The 19,681-nt window shown below is 42.3% G+C and overlaps 1 protein-coding gene across 1 annotated transcript in view; it reads right to left on the bottom strand.

Annotated features, from left to right (window-relative positions):
- The window catches only part of CDKL5 (cyclin dependent kinase like 5), a 1,714,404-nt gene that overhangs the window by 1,058,048 nt on the left and 636,675 nt on the right, over nt 1-19,681 (bottom strand). The window lies entirely within an intron of this gene.

Genomic DNA, 19,681 nt, shown 5'->3' with positions numbered 1-19,681 from the left:
TGATCGATTAAGTAAAATAAGAAGTTATGTCTTACCATAACGATCCATGTGAATTGTTCATCTAGCCTTTGTTCTTACACACGGGGTTCGGAGCCAATCCTCGGCTCCGAGTCGGCCGCATCACTAGCTCGCATCTTCGAGAAAGCTCGAGGCACAGTAATATCCCATGATCCTCCGGTGCTAACCCTCAGATCTAGTTTGCTATACCAGAAGAATCCCTCTTAGAAATGTGTCTAAAACACTTATGAACAGATACTACAAATTGTCTGGAACCCTACTGCCAGGTAGAGGATAAAAGATGCCATTACTGATGTTAATAACATGCCAACCAAACCTAGAAAAGGCCGAAAAAGAATCTAATTGAAAACCGTTCTCCCAGACCGTAGGACGGGGGATGGAGGGGGGAATGTAAGAACAAAGGCGAGATGAACAATTCACATGGATTGTTATGGTAAGACATAACTTCTTAATGTGAAATTGTTCAATCTCGCCGTTTGTTCTTACACACGGGTAGCGTCCCTAGCTCCTTTTTCCCGGGTGGCTCAAGGGAGAACATTCCTGAGTACAGTGGAACCAAACGTCGCCCTGTCCCTGGAGCTCTTGTCTAGCTTGTAGTGGGTGATAAAGGTATGTGGTTTTGCCCAAGTTGCCGCTGCACAAATGGTATCTAAGGGCAAACGAGCGGTATGGGCTGAAGAGGTAGCAATCGCCCTTGTAGAATGAGCTCTGGGTTTGAAAGGGAGTTGCTGTTTGGATTCAGCATATACGAAATTTATGCAATCTGAGAGCCATTTGGATAAGGTAACCTTCGCTACTGCCTGTCCTTTTCTTTGGTCAGCATATGAGACAAATACTTGATCTGACTTTCTGTACTCTTTTGTCCTATGTAAGTAAAATCTTAGTTGTCTGTGAACGTCCAACTTGTGCAATGTGTATTCCAGCTTATTGGAATGATTTTTAAAGAAGGTAGGCAGTTCAATAGATTGATTGATGTTCTGAATCGAACAAACCTTCGGAAGGAAGGACGGATTGGTGCGCAAGGTTACTCTATCTGGATGAAAAATCATGTACGGGGGTCGGATAGATAGAGCCTGTAACTCTGAAACTCTTCTGACGGAAGTGATGGCAACCAGGAAAAGTGTTTTCCATGAAAGAAATTTTAACGGAGTTGTGGTTGCTGGTTCAAAAGGGGGCAACATGAGTTGTGACAGCATGAGATTAAGATTCCAAGGTGCTATTGGATTACGAAAAGGGGGACGGAGATGAAAAGTACCTTTCATGAAGGCTTTACAAAGCCTGTGGGACATAAAAGAACCATCCTTACGGCCAATATGAAAATTGGATACAGCGGCCAGTTGAACCCTTATAGTGGATGTTGATGCTCCTTCTTGTAAAAGTGAGGTGAGGAAATCTAGTATCTTGTGTACTGGGGCCCCGAATGGATCTATACCTTGTTTGGAGGCCCAGTGCGCAAAACGGTTCCATTTGCTGATGTACAATTTTCTTGTAGATGGTTTGTGAGAAGATACAATAATTTGTTGTACTGCAGGAGATAGTAACGACGACCTGGCTAAGATGGGAAGTGGAGCAGCCAAGCTGTCAGTTTGAGGGACTTGAGGAAGGTGTGAGGAACTCCCGACGAATGTGTCAACAGGTCTGGCTCCGAGTCCAGTATCCATGGTTCCTCCACTTGATGAGATTGAAGGAAAGGAAACCAGATTTGTCGAGGCCAGAATGGGGCTATCAGTATTATGGTCCTGTCCAGACGTTTGGCTTTCTGCAAAAACCTGGGAATTAGTGGAACAGGAGGAAAAGCGTAAAGGAGACCCGGGGCCAATCAGATACCAGTGCCCCTGGGGACACCCTGGGGTAACAGGGCAAAGTAGCTTCTGCATTTGGCATTCAAAGGGGATGCAAACAGGTCGCAGCAAGGCTGGCCCCATCTGCGGAAAGATCTCTTCCGCCACTTGAGGTTTGAGGGACCACTCGTGAGGGAACAGGATGGCTCTGCTCAACCTGTCCGCGATTACGTTGGAAGTCCCCGGGATGTGCGTTGCTATCAGAAAGCGTCCAGTGGACTTTGCCCATTGCCAAATTCTGAGGGCCTCTCTGCATAACGGGTAAGATCTGGTTCCCCCTTGCTTGTTTACGTACCAGACCACTGACATGTTGTCTGTCTGAACTGTCACTGTTCCCCAAGGTAAGGACTTGTGAAAGTGTTGCAACGCTAGAAACACTGCCCTCAGCTCTAGAACATTGATGTGCAGATTGTACTCCAAGTTGGACCATTGACCTTGGACTGTTTGCCCCTGAACCCCCCCCCCACCCTATCAGGGAAGCGTCCATGGTTAGAGTTGCTACTGGACTGGGTAATACAAAGGGTCATCCTAGTGTTAGTTCTTGACTGTGTATCCACCACAAGAGATCCTTCTTGCAATAATTCGTGATCAAGATTTCGCGTGAGAGTGGAAGTTGTAGATACGACCACTGGGCGAATAGCATCCATTGAAGGATCCTCATGTGCATCCTGCCCAAAGGAACTACAAGAAGGGATGCTGCCATCAAGCCTAGCACTCTTAATACTTGTCGTGCAGGGACTTTGTTGTTGTGAAGAAGGAGCGAAATTTGATGCCTGAGGTCTGATACTCTTGATGGGGGGAGAGTAACTTGAGCCAGGAAAGTGTCTAGCTGTGCTCCTATAAATAAGATATGCTGTGACGGCGATAAGACAGATTTTCCAAAATTCACCGTTATGCCTAGTGAAGAGCAAAGACTGATGGTGTAGTCCCCGGCTTGTAGAAGATGACACTTGGTGGCGGTGGAAAGGAGCCAGTCGTCTAGATAAGGAAACACCCGGAATCCCTTTCGTCTCAAGTGAGATGCTACTACTGCCATGCATTTGGTGAACACCCTGGGGGCTGAGGTGAGACCAAAGGGCAGGGTGCGAAACTGGAAATGACTGGCTCCCAGCCGGAAGCACAAGTGATCTCTGGACGCCCTGGCCAGTTTGATATGGTAGTACGCGTCTTTGAGATCTACAGAGCACATCAGTCGCCCTTTTGCAGAAAAGGGAGGATTGACTGAAGCGTGACCATCCGGAACTTTTCCTTTTTCACAAAGGTATTTAACTTACTGAGGTCTAAAATTGGCCTCCAGTCCCCTGTTTTCTTTGGAACTAAAAAGAACCTTGAGTAAGTTCCGGATCCTATTTGGTCCACTGGGACTGGTTGGATGACTCTGTTTTCAAGCAACCTTCCTATCTCTATGGTTGCTTGGTCTCGCAGACTGGGTGGAACATCTGGGAGTTTTTTGGAGTTTGGTGGTATTTTTATGAAGGGGATGTTGTAGCCTCTGGTAACTATGCTTTTTACCAAGTAATCTGATGCAAGATTTAGCCAGGCCTCTGGGTATAAAGCCAAGCGACCCCCGACTGCCTCCAGAGTAGGACAGCCGGGCCTGCACTCAGGAGTGCTGGAAGGGTTTTCCAGAGAAGGTCTCTCTGTCACCCTGATTTTGCGGACCCCCTCTGCCGGCTGGGCGGTGTCTTCCATTTCTTCCCCCTCCTCTGCCTCTGGAGGAGGCGTCACTTTGGGTGTGTTGAAAAGATCCCTGAGTCTTTCGGAACCACATCTTTCCTCCTCGTTGCCCTTTAGTGTAGGGTCTAGATGGAAAGGAAAAACGGACCCCTACGGCAGACAGGGTCTTCCCTTCTTGTTCACACCTCGTGAGAGTCTCCTTTACTTTGGGCCCAAACAGGGAGGCACCATCAAAGGGGGCATTGGCAAAGGAAGACTTAAAGGCTTCTGCAAAGGAGCATAAGCGCAACCAGGATTGTCTTCTCAGGGCATTCGCTGAAGCTGCCGCTCTACTCGATCCTTCGGCTGCGTATGAAATCAGCCTCATGGACGAGTTGACTATGGAATTTAGGGTGTTAAGTTGCGCTGTCACTTTCTCGGCGACAGCAGCATCTGTGTGTCCCTGGAGAGTATCTCCTAATTCCTTAATGAGATCTCTTTGTAAACGCGTGAAATGCGTAAGGTAGTTGAGCGATCGGATGGAAAAAGTCGCCGAACTAAATATGCGCTTCCCATATCTGTCCATTGTCCTAGAATCCTTATTAGGAGGATGGACAGAGGAAGATGATTCAGACATCTCTTTCTTAGTGGCCGCCGCCACCACCATAGTGTCTACGAGGTTAACTTTTTAAATACTGTAAGTTCTTACAGACAAAAACGGCCTAAGGCCCTTACTAAGAATTTTAAGGTAACAAACTACCTAAACTAGTCAAACAACTACTATATAATAAAACTATCAAATGCTATGATAAAGATTATAAGAAATATAAAAAATTATCCATATATAACAAGAAAAAATAGTAAAATTTCTACTGGCCCGAGCCTCTCGATGCGATCTGCTGCTAGCGGCAAACTAGATCTGAGGGTTAGCACCAGAGGATCATGGGATATTACTGTGCCTCGAGCTTTCTCGAAGATGCGAGCTAGTGATGCGGCCGACTCGGAGCCGAGGATCGGCTCCAAACCCCGTGTGTAAGAACAAACGGCAAGATTGAACAATTTCACATCGAAAAACATAAAAAAAAAAAAAACTAAATGAGTGAGGCAAGCCCCCCTGTACCCCCACACCCCCCTACTTAAATATACCAACTCCAAGACCGCACTACATTGAGGTAAAGAGAAATCTCCCCTTACGGAGATTTCCGTTTACTTGCAAGATGTTCTTCACTTTCGGTATTGTCGTGCCGACAATATCAGACTCGATATTGTCAGCTTACGATAACGTGAAGTAGACCTGTTTTACACGCTAATAAAAATGGTAAGAATGAAACTCTGCAGTAGTCCTAGAGGATAGAGGGAGGATAACTTTACTGCTCAGGTGAGCTTTCCTCAAAGTTCTACTCTTAATGGCACGTAGTCTACACAACTGTGCTATTGGTAGATTCCCAAGCAGTGTTAGCCAATCCATGGGAGCTGGACAGTTAAAAGGGTGGGTTGGGGCAAAAGCATGGCAGACATCCAAGTTTGTACTTACCACAATGAGTAGAAGTGGATTAGCAGATCAATCTTCAACAACAGCATCACTACTGTAAATAGGCACCTGAGAAAAATAGTCTAACAATGCAGGTACTGGAACTTTGAAAGTTCAGCACCTGACATATTCATTGGCTTCTGTTCTAACCCCTCCATTTCTTCATAATGCTCTCCAGAAAAAATTCTCCAGATCTTAGTTATGCCACGCAAAAGCAGAACATAATCTAAAAAAAGACTTTTCAGTTGCTATTTTTATTGTTACTTTGGGTGCAACCCAGTGTCTTTTTCAAGATGTTTGGCACACTCCTTTTGTTTTTTGAATGGCAAGCCCTTTATCAATCCTGGGACTTTCTAGCCTTTAAAAATTCTCCTATTAGGGGAAGCTACTACCAGTGTTTATGGAGTATTTTGGAAGTGCTTAAAATCATATTTTACTTCCTTTAGTCTTTTTAGGGCTGAGAAAAACTTTTGGGCTTGCAAATTTTATTTCTTTGGGTGCAATCTAGTGTCTTTCTCAAGATATCTGGAACACCACTTCTGGTTTTGTTCACTGACTGACAAACCCATAAGCCAATCCTGGAGCTTTATAGCCTTTAAAAGCTTACTTATCATGGGTGGAAGCTATTACCAGTGCGTGAGTGCTTTGGAAGTGTGTAACATCCCATTTTATGCCCTTTAGTCCTTTTAAGGGTCAAGGAAGATTTTTTGGGCTTTCACTGTTTACTGTTTGGCTGCAATTCAGTGTCTTTCATAATGCATCAGGCACATCACTTCTGGTTTTCTTTGCTAACTGACAAGCCCATTAGCTAATCCTAGGGCTTTCTAGCTTTTAAAAGCTTGTCTGCTATAAGTGTAAACTATTACCAGTACCTGTGGGTGCTAAGAACTGTTTAACATTATAATTTACTTCATTTCACCCTTTTAGGGGCAAAGAAACACTTTTGGACTTTATTACTTCTTTGGGTGAGATTCAGCGTCTTTCTCAAGACATTTGGAACACCCCTTCTGGTTTTGTTTGTTGAATGATAAGCCCTTTATCGAATCCTGTGGCTTTTTAGCCTTTAAAATCTTGCACAACAGACATGGATAACACTGTACAACAGCAGAACAATAAGCACCACATACTTCTAACTAGCAGTGATGAGGACCAATGCCAGATTAAAAAGAAAAAAAACTGAAACAGAGAGCATTAAAGGGAGAACCATCTAAAAAAGCTTTTTTTATAGCAAAAATGTAGTTGTGTAATGTTCCAGTAACTTAGAAATAATTGACGATTCCCTTCATCTCATTCAGGAAGAATTCAACAATAAGAATACTATTCACAGAGTTGCATGAATCACTGCTGGAAATGGGATTGCCACAACTGTGAATGAAGAAACTATAGTGACTATTACAAATTTACAAGCACTCCATTCTGAAATTAAAAGAAATTATTATAATAATTTTTATAATATAATATGATAGACAACAATATAATATGATAGACAACAACCTATGCTTTGACTCTCACATTAACAGCATAATAAAATTAGTCAACAGAAAACTTGGCTCCTTGTTTAAAATTAAACCATTTCTTACACCACTAGCCAGAACTTCCATAGCATATACCCATTTGATTTTTACCCTACTTTACGCCTCCCCCATCTATACATATCTGTCCAAAACTAACCTCTCCAAACTGACTGTTGCCTACAACAGTATTGCCAGATTTGCCTCTGGCTCCACCTTTAGAACTCACCACTGCCTAAACTTAAAACAATTGGGATGGCTAGAGCTGCAAAATCTTATCTTATTTCACAAGCTCTCTTTAGCCCATAAAATCCTCTACAAACTTACCAACACCCCTATACTCACTACCCTCAATAGCCCTTATTGTAATCTCAAAAGTCTGCGTTCTTCTAACAAACTTCTAATATCTACCTGTAAATCCAACAACTTAGCAGGCGACTCCTTGTTCTCTAACACAATTGGAAAAGCCTGGAACTCCCTTCCTTCCAACCTCACTGCTATCTCCTCTTTTCCCAGCTTCAAATCCAAACTCAAAACTCTCCTAACTCACTGGCTCTGCCCCTACTCTAACCCTGACTAGCTAGCATTCTGCTCCTAGAACTCTCATGTATCTTGCTTACAAATCTTTTCAAAAACTTACTATTCAATTTCGAATTTGAATTTTACCCTTTGATGTTCTTATTCTGCTTATTGCAGACACTGTAAAAATACTATTATGATTTTTTTTGTTTTTTTCTCTAAACTATATTTGTAACTTTTTTAATGTTTAATGCTTTTAATGATTAATGTTTTTAATGCTCAATGTTTAATATATTTCACTTGGAGCTTTTCTCCCCGGGCCTCTGCTAAAAATGGACACATATCCAGTTGGACCAGCCCGGTCAACAAATGTAAAATAAAAAATAAAATAAATAATTATTATAACTATTTTTCTTGGAGAATCAGTTCTCTAGCAGGATTGATAAAGCATGCATGGCCGTTTCTGAACTATGAGGTTTGAATTTAAACGTAGCTTGCAACAATATTCTGAAACTGCTACAAACAAAACCAAGATACAATATTAGTTTTCATGTTGGAACTAAATCATATGAAGATTGCCTTACTGGACATCAAAATTTTAACAGAAATAATATAGGTGTGTACTAGGCTAATGGCCATGGAGCCTTTACAAGCCTAGCCCATAGGATTACCCTGGCATCGTGCCACCCATCAGTAAGATTAATGAAAAATGAACAGTAAAAACCACAAAAGCACTGAAGTCACGATGGCAGACTGTCAGCAATAAGAGCCACCAAAACCCAAATGGTTTTCTCAAAAACAAGTCTGTGTAGTCCACAAAATTCCACTTTATTAAAAGGCAAAATGTATAAGTGCTTTCGTCCCAATTCTCATACACAGTAACTTCATCAGATACATTCATACTGATAGGCATTCCTTAATTTATACAAATTGTTCAATGACATCATTTCCTCACAAATTACAACACCTAAATCTGAACAGAACCTCAACTTCAGAGTGAGTTTGTATACATGCAGATGCCAACTTCCCATATAAAAACTAAGATAAACTAAATCATATTAATCATGTTGGAACTAATGACTTATCCTCTACTCCACTAAATCATATGAAGATTGCCTTACTGGACATCAAAAATTTAACAGAAACATTATCAGTAAGATTAATACTTTGTGAAACTTTACCAGCTAGTAGTTGAAATGACTACTAATTTATCATGGCCCATATGTAGCTACGTGCTGTATACAACATGAACCTTATAAAATATTGGTAAAACTGTGCCTTTGACATATGTATCTTCACTAGATACACAATGCACAAACAATTATGGTTCCACTTAAATGGCAAGCAATATTGGTGATTACAGAAGATTTTTTAGACCAGATTACAAAAAACATAAAAAGGACTTGATAGATCGAATAATTCTATAAACTGCTACCTGTGTAATGCTTACACATTCATGAACCGAAAAAGCATAATAAACGATTAAAAATCTCAATGTCATAACTAACGTTGAGGCATGAGACTCAAGCAATCTAATTTTGAATGGATACTAAAATATGAATGTTTACAGGAATGTAAACGCGTCTTGCACTATTACTTCACAATTCTTTAATATCTGTTTTTGAAAAAAATAATCAGCAGCATATTGGTATCACAGCTGACATTTTAGATTTCAGTTATATTCGTAAACTGAGAATAGTTTTGTGTTCCATCTCCCAGTCAATGAGTTCATCTGATCATTGAGCATATTTGCATAGTATGTGGTGCTGCGGTAGCATTGTCGCCTCACAGTAAGACGCTGTCCGGTTCGATTCTCAGCTAGAGCGTCTTCTGCGTGAAGACATGCGCGAATGGGCGTACCTTCATTGAAGGTTGTGCATCAGGGCTGATAACTTGGCACATAAAATTGGCACATAAAAATCAACTACCAATCATTAGCGGACCGGAGTTCCGCTGTGGCGACCCCTAACCATGAAAAGCCAAAAGACACAACAATTGATGAGGTTCTAGGAAGAAAAAAAGTACTGCAGTCAGGGGATTTAAATTATCCTGATATAAACTGACAATCTGGAAGACGCCATAATACATTCTTAAAGAGATAAGAATTTAACATCTTGTCCCATCATAACTTGAATCAACTTGTTTCTAGTAGTACCAGAGAAAATAACCTGCTCAACATAACTGCTACTGATTTACCACAACACATCACATATGTCACTACTGCTATGTCTTTGGGTAACCCAGATCATAATTCAGTTATATTTAATTTAGAAGTACGACAAAAAAATATATTCAGTTAAAAAATCAATTATTGGACAACGGACTACAAACAACTATCCACAAAATAAATATCAATAATTCGGCCACAATGCTTAAGATGGTAACTATGGCTGCTCATTGATTTAAGAGATCTTACAAATTGCTGTCACATCTACGGCATCTAGCGAAAAGTAAAATATAAAGAATTTCTACAATACATGACAGAACCAAGATACAGTTAGAACAGAAGGGAAAGGAAAGGGTTTACAACAAGTATAAAACTGTTCTTGATTCAGTCATAAAAAAATTAAATCTCATTAGCAAGAAGTTGAAATAAAAGAAATATTATAACTACATTAATAAAATATATAAAAAGTCATAGTTTGAAAACCTTAACCATAAACAATTGTTCCGTAACGGACACAATGGATACTGCAAATATATTCAATGAATATTCTGCATCAACTTTAATAAACATATGAAAGAGAAAATATGATACCACACTAACAGATACACGACCTTCCATCTATTTCTACTATTAAAAACGTTTTAGATAATGTTAAGAAAAATATATTGTCTGGGCCCGATATGATTCTGGAAATTTTAATTTCTGACCACATCCTTCACTTCAATAAAAATGTTTTTGTTGACAAAGTGTAAGCTTGAATCTGTTCTTGGAGATTGTACCCACCCCAAGCACATATGGTCAAGCCCACCATGACATCATGGGGAACTGTAATAAATGTAACCCCTTCCCAGTAACACCCATATAATGTAACGGGTGGTCTTACCATGTGTCCTCTCACTAAAAACCAAATAAAACCCCTGCTGAAACCATCAATGCAATTCAGTCTTCTAAGCAGAGTTCATCTGCTAATAAAGGATGATTTTAACAAGGATCTGAGAACTGTCTGCACCATTTTTTCTGTACTTTTCCGTTATCGGAGCAACAGATGTAATGAGCGGTTGGACTGTTACCACGCTGTCGCATCTACAACAGGCTGTTAAGAATACTTTGCAGAATACAACAAAACTGACCATTTCTCAAAGTAGTCTGCCAAAAGGAAACTGCACCCAAGCAGCATCATACATGTTAAATACACATGCAATCCTCCTCCGTCTGTACTTATCAGCAGAGAGGCATAAATGGAACCCATAACAGTACCCATGTAATCCTCCTCCGTTTTTAATTACCAGCAGAGAGGGATAAATGGAGCCCATACAGTACCCATCCTCCTTTGTTTTTACTTACCAGCAGAGAGGCATAAATGGAGCCCATGCAGTACCCATGTAATCCTCCTCTGTTTTTAATTACCAGCAGAGAGGCATACATTGAACACATACATGTGAAACTTCTGTAGAAAATGTAACCAGTGGTTTAGGCATGACCAAAACTCTTCAAACAATGGCATGTTCCTGTGCGGTGCTGTTGGCAGAATGAGGTGCTGCCTAAAATGTAGGAATGTACAGTTTAGAAAACTGAGTGTGTGCGCGTGTGTGTGGGGGGGCTCACTCAAAATATTCATAGCTAAGCACCGATTGCTTCAACACTGAGTATTGTCTACAGGCATAAACACAGTGAGAAGGTCTACTACTCACAAATAATATTTCGCAAAGATGACACTGCTGCCACTGATGTACATACAAAACCTTATACTTTCCCTGCAGAGTGTCACTGAATGTTTTATTTACTGAAATAAAAATGTGTATGAATCCATCAGCAGCAGCAGTGTCATTTTTGTGACCGCGACCTAACATTCCAACCGCTTATTACATCTGTTGCCCCGATAACGGAAAAGTATATTTTTTTCTAAAAGGCGACCAATTTTATTCCAACAGGGACTGGAAACTGACTACTTTACTCCCAACAAGGACTGAAAGCGTAATGAAAACTGGGGTAAAAAAAAACTCAATTCCAGGAAGAAGGCAAATATTTTGGGGTTAAAGGACTCCCCCTACGTAGCTTCTCATCTCAAAGCTGCACTTCTAGAAAAGGCAAGTGGTATTACCGTTTGCTAATTGAATAATTTGAAAAAAAAAAAAAACACTGGTATATGGATAAACAAAGGCTTGCCTCAGTAGCTACCTTTAGGCACAAAAGCTGAATTTCTTTCTGAGGAAAAAAAAGAAGTTATGTACTCCCCATAATGCTCCATCTGTGTTGTCAATCTTCATTCATTCTTGACAGATAGGAATTGGTTCCAATCTTCAGAATCGGCTCGGCCGTTGTACAGCTCGTGCTAGACAAAAACTCTCTAGCCAAGTCTCTACCCACAATGCACCCATGTTCATTGACCTCAGATCAAGTTTGCAAAATTGCAGCAAGATAAATTATATAATATAATAATAATAATAATAATAGTAACAATATTAATAATAATAATAAAGAAAAAGCCATGTCCAAGGTAAAACCCCTAGCATAAGTCCAGGACAAGGGTACGATCCTCCAGGATATCTGAAAGGAGGGGGTAAGGAGGGATGGATGTCAAGAATGAATGACGATCGACAACACAGATGAAATGTTATGATGAGTACATAACTTCTTTATATGATGTTGTCAAACTTCGTTTATTCTTGACAGATGGGACAGAATCCCCAGCTACATTTCATCTACAGAAGCCTTGGAATGAAAAACAGCTGAAGTGGCCATTGATCTGGTTTACTATGCCCTTACATGAGCAGGTAATTTACAATGGTTTTGATCATTAATAAAGGTGATGCAATATTTTAGTCATTTTGACAGGGTCACCTTGGAGACTGGTTTACCAATTCTTGGTCCTGAAAAGGAAACAGTTGGTCTGAAGATCTATTATACCTAGTACCTAGTCCAGTCCAGATAAAATCTCAGCTGTCGGTGAATATCTAGCATATGCAGACAGTATTCACCTTTCTTAGAGAAATTTGGACAGAAACTGGTAAATGAATGGACTGACTGATGTTTGATTCGGAGACCACCTCAGGAAGAAAGGAAGGATTAGTTCTAAATGACACTCTATCCTTATCGGAGATTATATATGGTGGTTTCTGGCAGAGGCAATGGTGACTAGAAAACAGGTTTTCCAGGAAAGGAATTTGAGTTTACAAGTGGCTGCTGGCTCAAAGGGGGGTAATACTAAAAGTTGCAAAACCAAAGTAAAATCTTTCTGTGGTTATAGATCCTTGAATTGGGGTTTTATATGAAGAAGTCCTTTAAGAAAAACTTTACATAAGCGATCCAACATTTGGGAGTGGTCACCATAACCATTGTGAATAATTAAAGAGAGCTGCTAGAATAACTGTGACGGCAAAGGCAGCCACTCCTCGATTAAAAAGATCCGCCAAAAATTCTAAGATTTTTTTCAACAGGAGCTGAAAAGAGATCTAGACTATTCTCAGAAGCCCAAAGAGAGATACGTGATATAATTCCCTGGTGGATGGCCTATGAGAAGCCAGAAGAATTTTTTGGCAAGGGGAAGTAATAGTAGCTTGCCTGGAGATTATTGGAATTGGAGAAATCAAGCCATGAGCTTGAGGGATTGAACGTCCAGGTGTAACAGCCTTTGCGTGTGTGAGAGCAGATCCAGAGCTGGGTCCAGAACCCCAAGGTCAGTGAACCGAGTGAGGCCATAGGAAGGGAAATCAAGCTTGCCAGGGCCAGAATTGAGCAAACAGGATTACTCTGGATCGCAACCTTTTGGCTTTCTTCAGAAAAAGGGGGATTGGGGGACTGCATAAAGGAGACCCGGGGCAATCTAGAAGGTGAGCATCTCTGAAGGACTCTTCCCTGTGGAGGGAATAGGGCAAAGTACATGCTGCATTTGTTGTTTATCGGGGAGGCAAACAGGTTGCAGCAAGGTTCGCCTCATCGGCAAAATATCTGTTTTTCCACTTTGGGATTCAAAGACCACTCGTGGGGCAGTAATATTCGTCTGCTCAACTTGTCCGCTGTCATGTTGGAACTCCCCAGGTTGTGCACTGCCACAAGAAAGCAGTTAGAATATATTGTCCAGTGCCAAACTCTGAGAGCTTCTCAGCAGAGGGGGTAGTATTTGGTTTCCCTTTGCTTGTTGATGTACCAGACTACAGATATGTTGTCTGACTGGATTGCAACCGTTCCCAGAACAACATTCTGAAAGGCTTGCAATGCTAAGAGAATGTACAGTTGTGTACCTACCATAAATGTAGATATTCGAGTGTATTCACTGTTGCAGTCACTTGGGTTATCCTGCTGGCAGGCTACCCGCAGTCGGCCTGAATTCCAAAGTCCTGTTCCAGCATCGGTTGCTGTCGCCTCTTCCCTGACGTCAGAGCGCCAGGGGTATAAAAGATGCAGCAGACACCATTTTCTTCAGTTTTTCTTGTCCCAGATGTCAGGTGCCCCCATAAGGGTAGGCTATAAAAACATTGCTAATAAAAGCATGCACTAACATACACAAAACCTTCATCTACAAGCAAATACACCACTTAGGTTGTATAGGATAGAGAAGTACAGAGAAGTCCCAGCAAAGAAGGGGGTATGGTGGGAGGGTAACCTGGACTGCAACAGTGAATACACTCGAACATCTACATTTATGCTAGGTACACAACTGTAATAATGTTCATCGTGTCTCACTGTTGCAGTCATTACACTTGGGTTGAATCCCAAAGCTGAGGTAGGGCGGCTGGGTCTAAATAGCATTAGGAGTGGCTATAAGGCCCTACAGAACTGCAGTGGCAAAGCCTGCTCTGGATTTAGAGTAAAGAGGTAAGCGGTAGTGCTTGGTAAAAGTGTGCACTGAAGTCCAAGTTGCAGCCTCCAAAATATCCTTGGTTGGTACTCCTCTGAGGAAGGCTGCTGAGGTGGCTGCTGCCCTGGTAGAATGTGGTCTAATGCCCTTAGGCACTGACTTGCCATGTTGTTAATAGCAGAAACAAATGCAGTGTCCTATCCACTTTGAAATAGTCTGCTTTGAGATGGCCTTTCCTTGTGATCCTGCAGCATATGCCACTAAAAGCTGCTCAGTCTTTCTGAAAACTTTAGATTTGTCCAAGTAGATGAGTAGCTGTCTGTGTATGTCCAAAGAATGCAGAAGTCTCTCCCCTTTATTCTGTGGGTTTGGATAAAAAGTAGGCAAATGAATGGTTTGGTTAAGAGCCACACTGGACACTACCTTAGGCATAAATGTTGGGTTTGTCCTTAGAGAAACCCTGTCCAGATGGAAGATAATAAAAGGTTCCACAGCCATTAATGCCTGTAACTCTGAGACTCTTCTTGCTGAAGTTATTGCTAGGAGCAGAGCTGTTTTCCATGATAAGAATTTTATATCAGCTGTATTGGCTAGCTCAAAAGGAGGCAGTGTGAGTTTTTCCAAGACAAAATTGAGGTCCCATGCAGGTATTGGTGCTCTTCTTGGAGGTCTTATGTTTTTGGCCCCCCTGAGGAACTGCCTAAGCAATGGATGTGAAAAAATGGTGGTTCTGTATTGTAATGAGCTGAAATGGCAGAGGCATGGATCTTAATTGATTAGAAGGATAGGCCTTTGTCCAGCATCTCAGTCAGATATTGTAAAATCTGAGGAATATCTGATACAAGCTGTCAATTCCTTGCGCCTGGTTCCAAGCACAGAATCTCTTCCATTTTTCTGCATAAGATTTCCTGGTGCTGAGCCTCCTGGCCTCCAAAATAACATCCATAACCGCTTTAGAAAGAGGTGTATTCTGAATGGTCACACTATCCGCCATGCAGCTAGATTTAGGGTTCTGAGTTCGCTGTGCAGGATCTGATTGTTTTGTTGAGTCAGCAAATGAGGAATTTGAGGCAATGTCCAGGCTGGGCCTTGAGACAAGCTCCTTAGGATTGGGTACCAGTGTTGGTGTGGCCAATCTGGCGCAATTAGTATCATTTGTGGCTTCTCTTGTCTGACCTTTAGGAGTACCTTTGGGAGGAGAGGCAGTGGAGGAAAGGCATATACTGTAAGGTTGTTCCAGCTGATTGACAAGGCATCCACTTTCCATGCTTGTTTGTGATAAGTCCTTGTGCAGAATCTCTGAAGTTGGCAGTTGTGAGGGGAGGCAAAAAGATACATGTCTGGGCATCCCCATTTCCTTGTTATCATGCTGAAGATTTGTGGATCTAGTTTCCACTGGTGAGGATCCATGAAGTTTCTGCTTAGTTCGTCTGCCAGAGCATTTGTTTTTCCTGGCAGGAATTGTGCTTGCAGGTGTACTTGGTAGGTCAATGCTGTGTTCCACAAAATCATGGCTTGTCTGCAGAGGGGGTAGGAATGTGTGCCCCCCTGCTTATGTACCACATAACTGTGGTGTTGTCCGTCTTTATCAGCAGCTGTCCTGGATGAAGTAGGCCCTTGAAGGCTGACAGGGCATTTGTACAGCTAACATCTCTCTTTGATTGATGTGAAGATACCTTTGGCTTGGAGGCCATGTGCCCTGAATACATTTTCCTGCCATGTGGGCCCCCAGGCATAATCTGACGCATCTGTTGTTAGTGTTTGCCTGACTGTGGGTAAAGTGAATGGCTGTCCCTTGTTGTGGTGACAGGCCTGTGCCCACCATCGAAACTCCTGTTGTAGGCAGGGAATGAGTGAAATTAATGATTCCAGGCTGTGGCAATGTTGAGTCCAAACACTTTTTAGATACCATTGTAGTTTCCTCATATGCAGTCTTGCATATGGAATTAGAAGAATGCAGGAGGCCATGTAGATCAGAGCCTGCAGAATTTTTCTTGCATATAACTGGGTGTTTGTTGCCATGCTTTTGAAGTAAGAAGTCAGTTGCCTTTGTTTGTCTGGCGTGAGATAAGCCATCTAAGGCAGCTGTATTTAAGCTTGCATCCAGGAATATTATCTCTTGAGAGGGTACTAGTTTTGATTTCTTTTCATTTACTGTGTACCCTAGGCAAATTAGTAATCTTTTTACAAATGCCAGATGCTTTAGTAGAATGGCTTTGGTCTCTGCTTAAATAAGGCAGTTGTCTAAGTAGGGATATATTTGTATTCCTCTTTGTCTGCAAAATGCAATTACTGGTGCCAGGCATTTTGTGAAGACCCTGGGCACAGTAGATAAGCCAAAGGGTAGTGCAGAGAATTGTCTGCAAAATGCAATTACTGGTACCAGGCATTTTGTGAAGACCCTGGGCACAGTAGATAAGCCAAAGGGTAGTGCAGAGAATTGGTAGTGCATTGAGCCATCTATGAATGTGAGGTATCTTCTGCAAGATTGTCTGATTGGGACATGCAGGTATGCCTCTATGAGGTCCAAAGTTACAAGCCAAGCCTTCTTTCCCAGCATGGGCAGAAGCTGTTGCAGAGTCAACATTTTGAATTTTGGTACGTCCAGAAAAGTATTTAGAATAGACAGGTCCAGAATTGGTCTCCATGCTTTGTCCTTTCTTGGTACTAAGAAAAGTCTTGAGTAAAAGCCTTGTCCCTGCTCCTGTTGTGGCACTGGCTGAATGGCCCTCATGTCCATGAGAGATGTTACTTGTCTTTGTGCCTCTGCTCATTGATTGTGTGGCAGGTCTGGCATACCTTTTGCCTTTGGAAGGGTGTGAAAGTGGAACCTGTAGCCCTGAGAGACTATGTTTAGGACCCATTTGTCCAGTGTGATCGTGTGCCAATTTTGTGAAAAAAGTACTAGCTTTCCCCCTAAGGGTGCTGCCAATTTTGTGAAAAAAGTGCTAGCTTTCCCCTTAAGGGTGCTGCCAAGAGTGAAATGCTTGGCATTGGCAGAGGGAATTCATTGGGACTGTTTCCTATATGGCTGTGATTTGTCTTCTCCGCTTTTGGAGGTAGAAGCACCCTATTGTTTGGGCCTGTATGAGCCCTGGGGCTGTTGCCTGCCTCTAGGGCGTCTATATCGCCCACTTTGTGACCTGTCTGACACGGGAAAGGGCTAATTCTTAGGCCAGTTCCTGCTAAATCTGGTTGGCTGCACCTGTAAGAAATCCTTCACTGTCTGCATAGATTTAGCTTTATCCTCCATTTTCTTCAACACCTCTTCTGCCTTAACACCAAACAAAGTATCATGCTGTAATGGAGCATCCAATAATTTTGCTTTAACATGATCAGGTAGAGTCTCTGTTCCTTTAACCACGTATGCCTTCTAATAACAGAACCTGTTACAGCGGCCCTGCAAGAGGCCTCCAGTGAATCAGAACCGCATTGCAAAGTATGTTTTCCCACTTGTTCAGCTGCATGCAATAAATCCTGTAATTCTTTGTTCTCAGAAAATTCAGAATTTGTCAACATTTTCTGTTTTAACAAAGACATTAAGTATTGCTGATATTTGAGCATATGAAACTGACAATTTAAAGCCCTTACAGCCAAGGTAGCAGAAGTGTAGACTTTTTCCCCCCATCTGTCCAGTGCCCTAGAATCTGAGGGGACAGGGTTTTTAGCAGTAGCAGCCTTGACCCCTTTGGGACCCTGAGAAATAGTTTCTGGGTCAGCAGCAGGGTTTTTATATAGAAATTTATGAGAATCTGGAACCCTGTAGTATCTGTCTGGCTTAACAGGTGCAGGAAGTAAAGAGTCAGGACACAGGCCGGACTCTGAAAATACATCATCTACAATGTCTAGAACAGGTGGAATTGCAAGAGGTCTGTGCTGAGGTAGTAGAAGAAAGTCTTTAAGCCTTTTCTTAGAATCTGAATAATCTTGGCTCTCCCAGTGGAAATGCTCCCTCATGGTATGCAGGGTTTCCCCAAATGAGTAATCCTCAAGAGGAGAAGCTGAAGGAATAGATTCTTCAGCATCAGAATCCTCATAGGGAGGAATAGAATATCCCTGTTCTGAAGAGGAGTCAGAGAAAATGGAAACCTGATCAGAGGAATCATATTCAGTATCTTGCCTAGGCCTCTTATCAGGAGGGGGATGGGAACCCCTGATCAAAGTAATTAGGTCTTCAGCCATTTTGAGCATCTGTTTCTTAGGTATAGAAGTCTGTCCTGGAGAATGCTGTACTTGTTTCCTTGTCTTTAAAACTGTTTGAGACTTTGTCTTGGATGCTGAAGTAGGCTTGATATAAAGCTGTGTAGGTCTGAAAACACCCTCAGAAGCAGATGCCTGCTCAGCGGCTCCGGACCCATCTGAGGGATTAGTTTCCGAAGGGCCAATACCCTGAGTATCCACAGGCTTAGTTGTCTCCACGTGGGAGTCGGAGGCGGCCTGTGGCTCTGAGGTAGCGGGTGTCAGGGGCTGTGAAAGTGCCTTACTGAGCACCGGCAAACCGGCGACTGGCCTAGAAGAGGCTTCGTCGTCGGTTTTGGACCTCGGATGCCTGTCCTTTTCTTTCTCCTTGCGTTTTTTTATGAATTCTGGTTGTCGGTTGTTCTGACAGCATTATATAGTTAAACCTTTGGCCAAAGTAATGAAAAGCCGTACCGATGCTTAATAGTGCGTTGGTTAAATCTAGCACAAAACCGACAACTAGCAACGTCGTGGTCAGGGCCTAGGCAAGGAATACAGTAAGAATGAAAATCCTTATGAGATATTTGCTTCCCACAAGAAATACAATTATTAACTTTTTCTGACATCAGTCTGGAGCAAGAAAAAAGTTTCCCCAACGGGGTACTTAGTTTTATAGAAGACTTCGGACCTGAAATTCAATTTCGAAAATCTCAGGAGTCGGCCGACCGGCACTTGTGAACTGATTTTGCTTCGGGCACCACGGCAAGAAAGACTGAAGAAAATGGCATCGTCTGCATCTTTTATACCCCTGGTGCTCTGACGTCAGGGAAGAGGCGACAGCAACCGACGCCGGACCAGGACTTTGGAATTCAGGCTGACTGCGGGTAGCCTGCCAGAAGGATAACCCAAGTGTAATGACTGCAACAGTGAAACACGATGAACATCTGCTCTTATCTCCAGGATGTTGATGTGCAAGTAGGCCTCATGGGGAGACCAAGTACCTTGGACAGTCTTTCCCAGATAATGCCCCCACCCCACTCCATGTGGGAGGCATCTGTGGTCACTACAGCCTTTGGTTGGGGAGGGCGGCAAAAGTCATCCCATCAGGATCTCTTCTGACTCCATCCACCAAGGCAGGTCTTTCTTGCAAGTTTGTGTTATTAAAATTGGGTGACTTAATGGTAAGTAGGAATGGACCATTGTGAGGCTAGAAGCCATTGAAGTATTCTTATATGAAAGCGTGCCATGAGATCTAAGGTGATAGCTGCTGCCATGGAACCCAGGGTTAGTAGAAGGGGGGGCAGGTTCTTTTCACCTTGGTAATATGGATTGAACTTGACATCTTATTTTCTGAACCCTGTGAAGTGGTAGAGAGGCTATGCAGGAGACTATCAAGTTGTGCCCCAATGTACTCCAAGTCTTGAGCGGGGGACAGCTGAGATTTTTACTTTTTTAGTTTAC

The sequence above is a fragment of the Protopterus annectens genome, chromosome 5.part1 (genome assembly GCF_019279795.1).
Source record: "Protopterus annectens isolate FY-2018-M chromosome 5.part1, PAN1.0, whole genome shotgun sequence".
In the NCBI taxonomy this organism is placed as follows: Eukaryota; Metazoa; Chordata; order Ceratodontiformes; family Protopteridae; genus Protopterus; species Protopterus annectens.
Note: the sequence above shows the minus strand (reverse complement) of the source record. Positions and strands in the feature narration are given on the sequence as shown.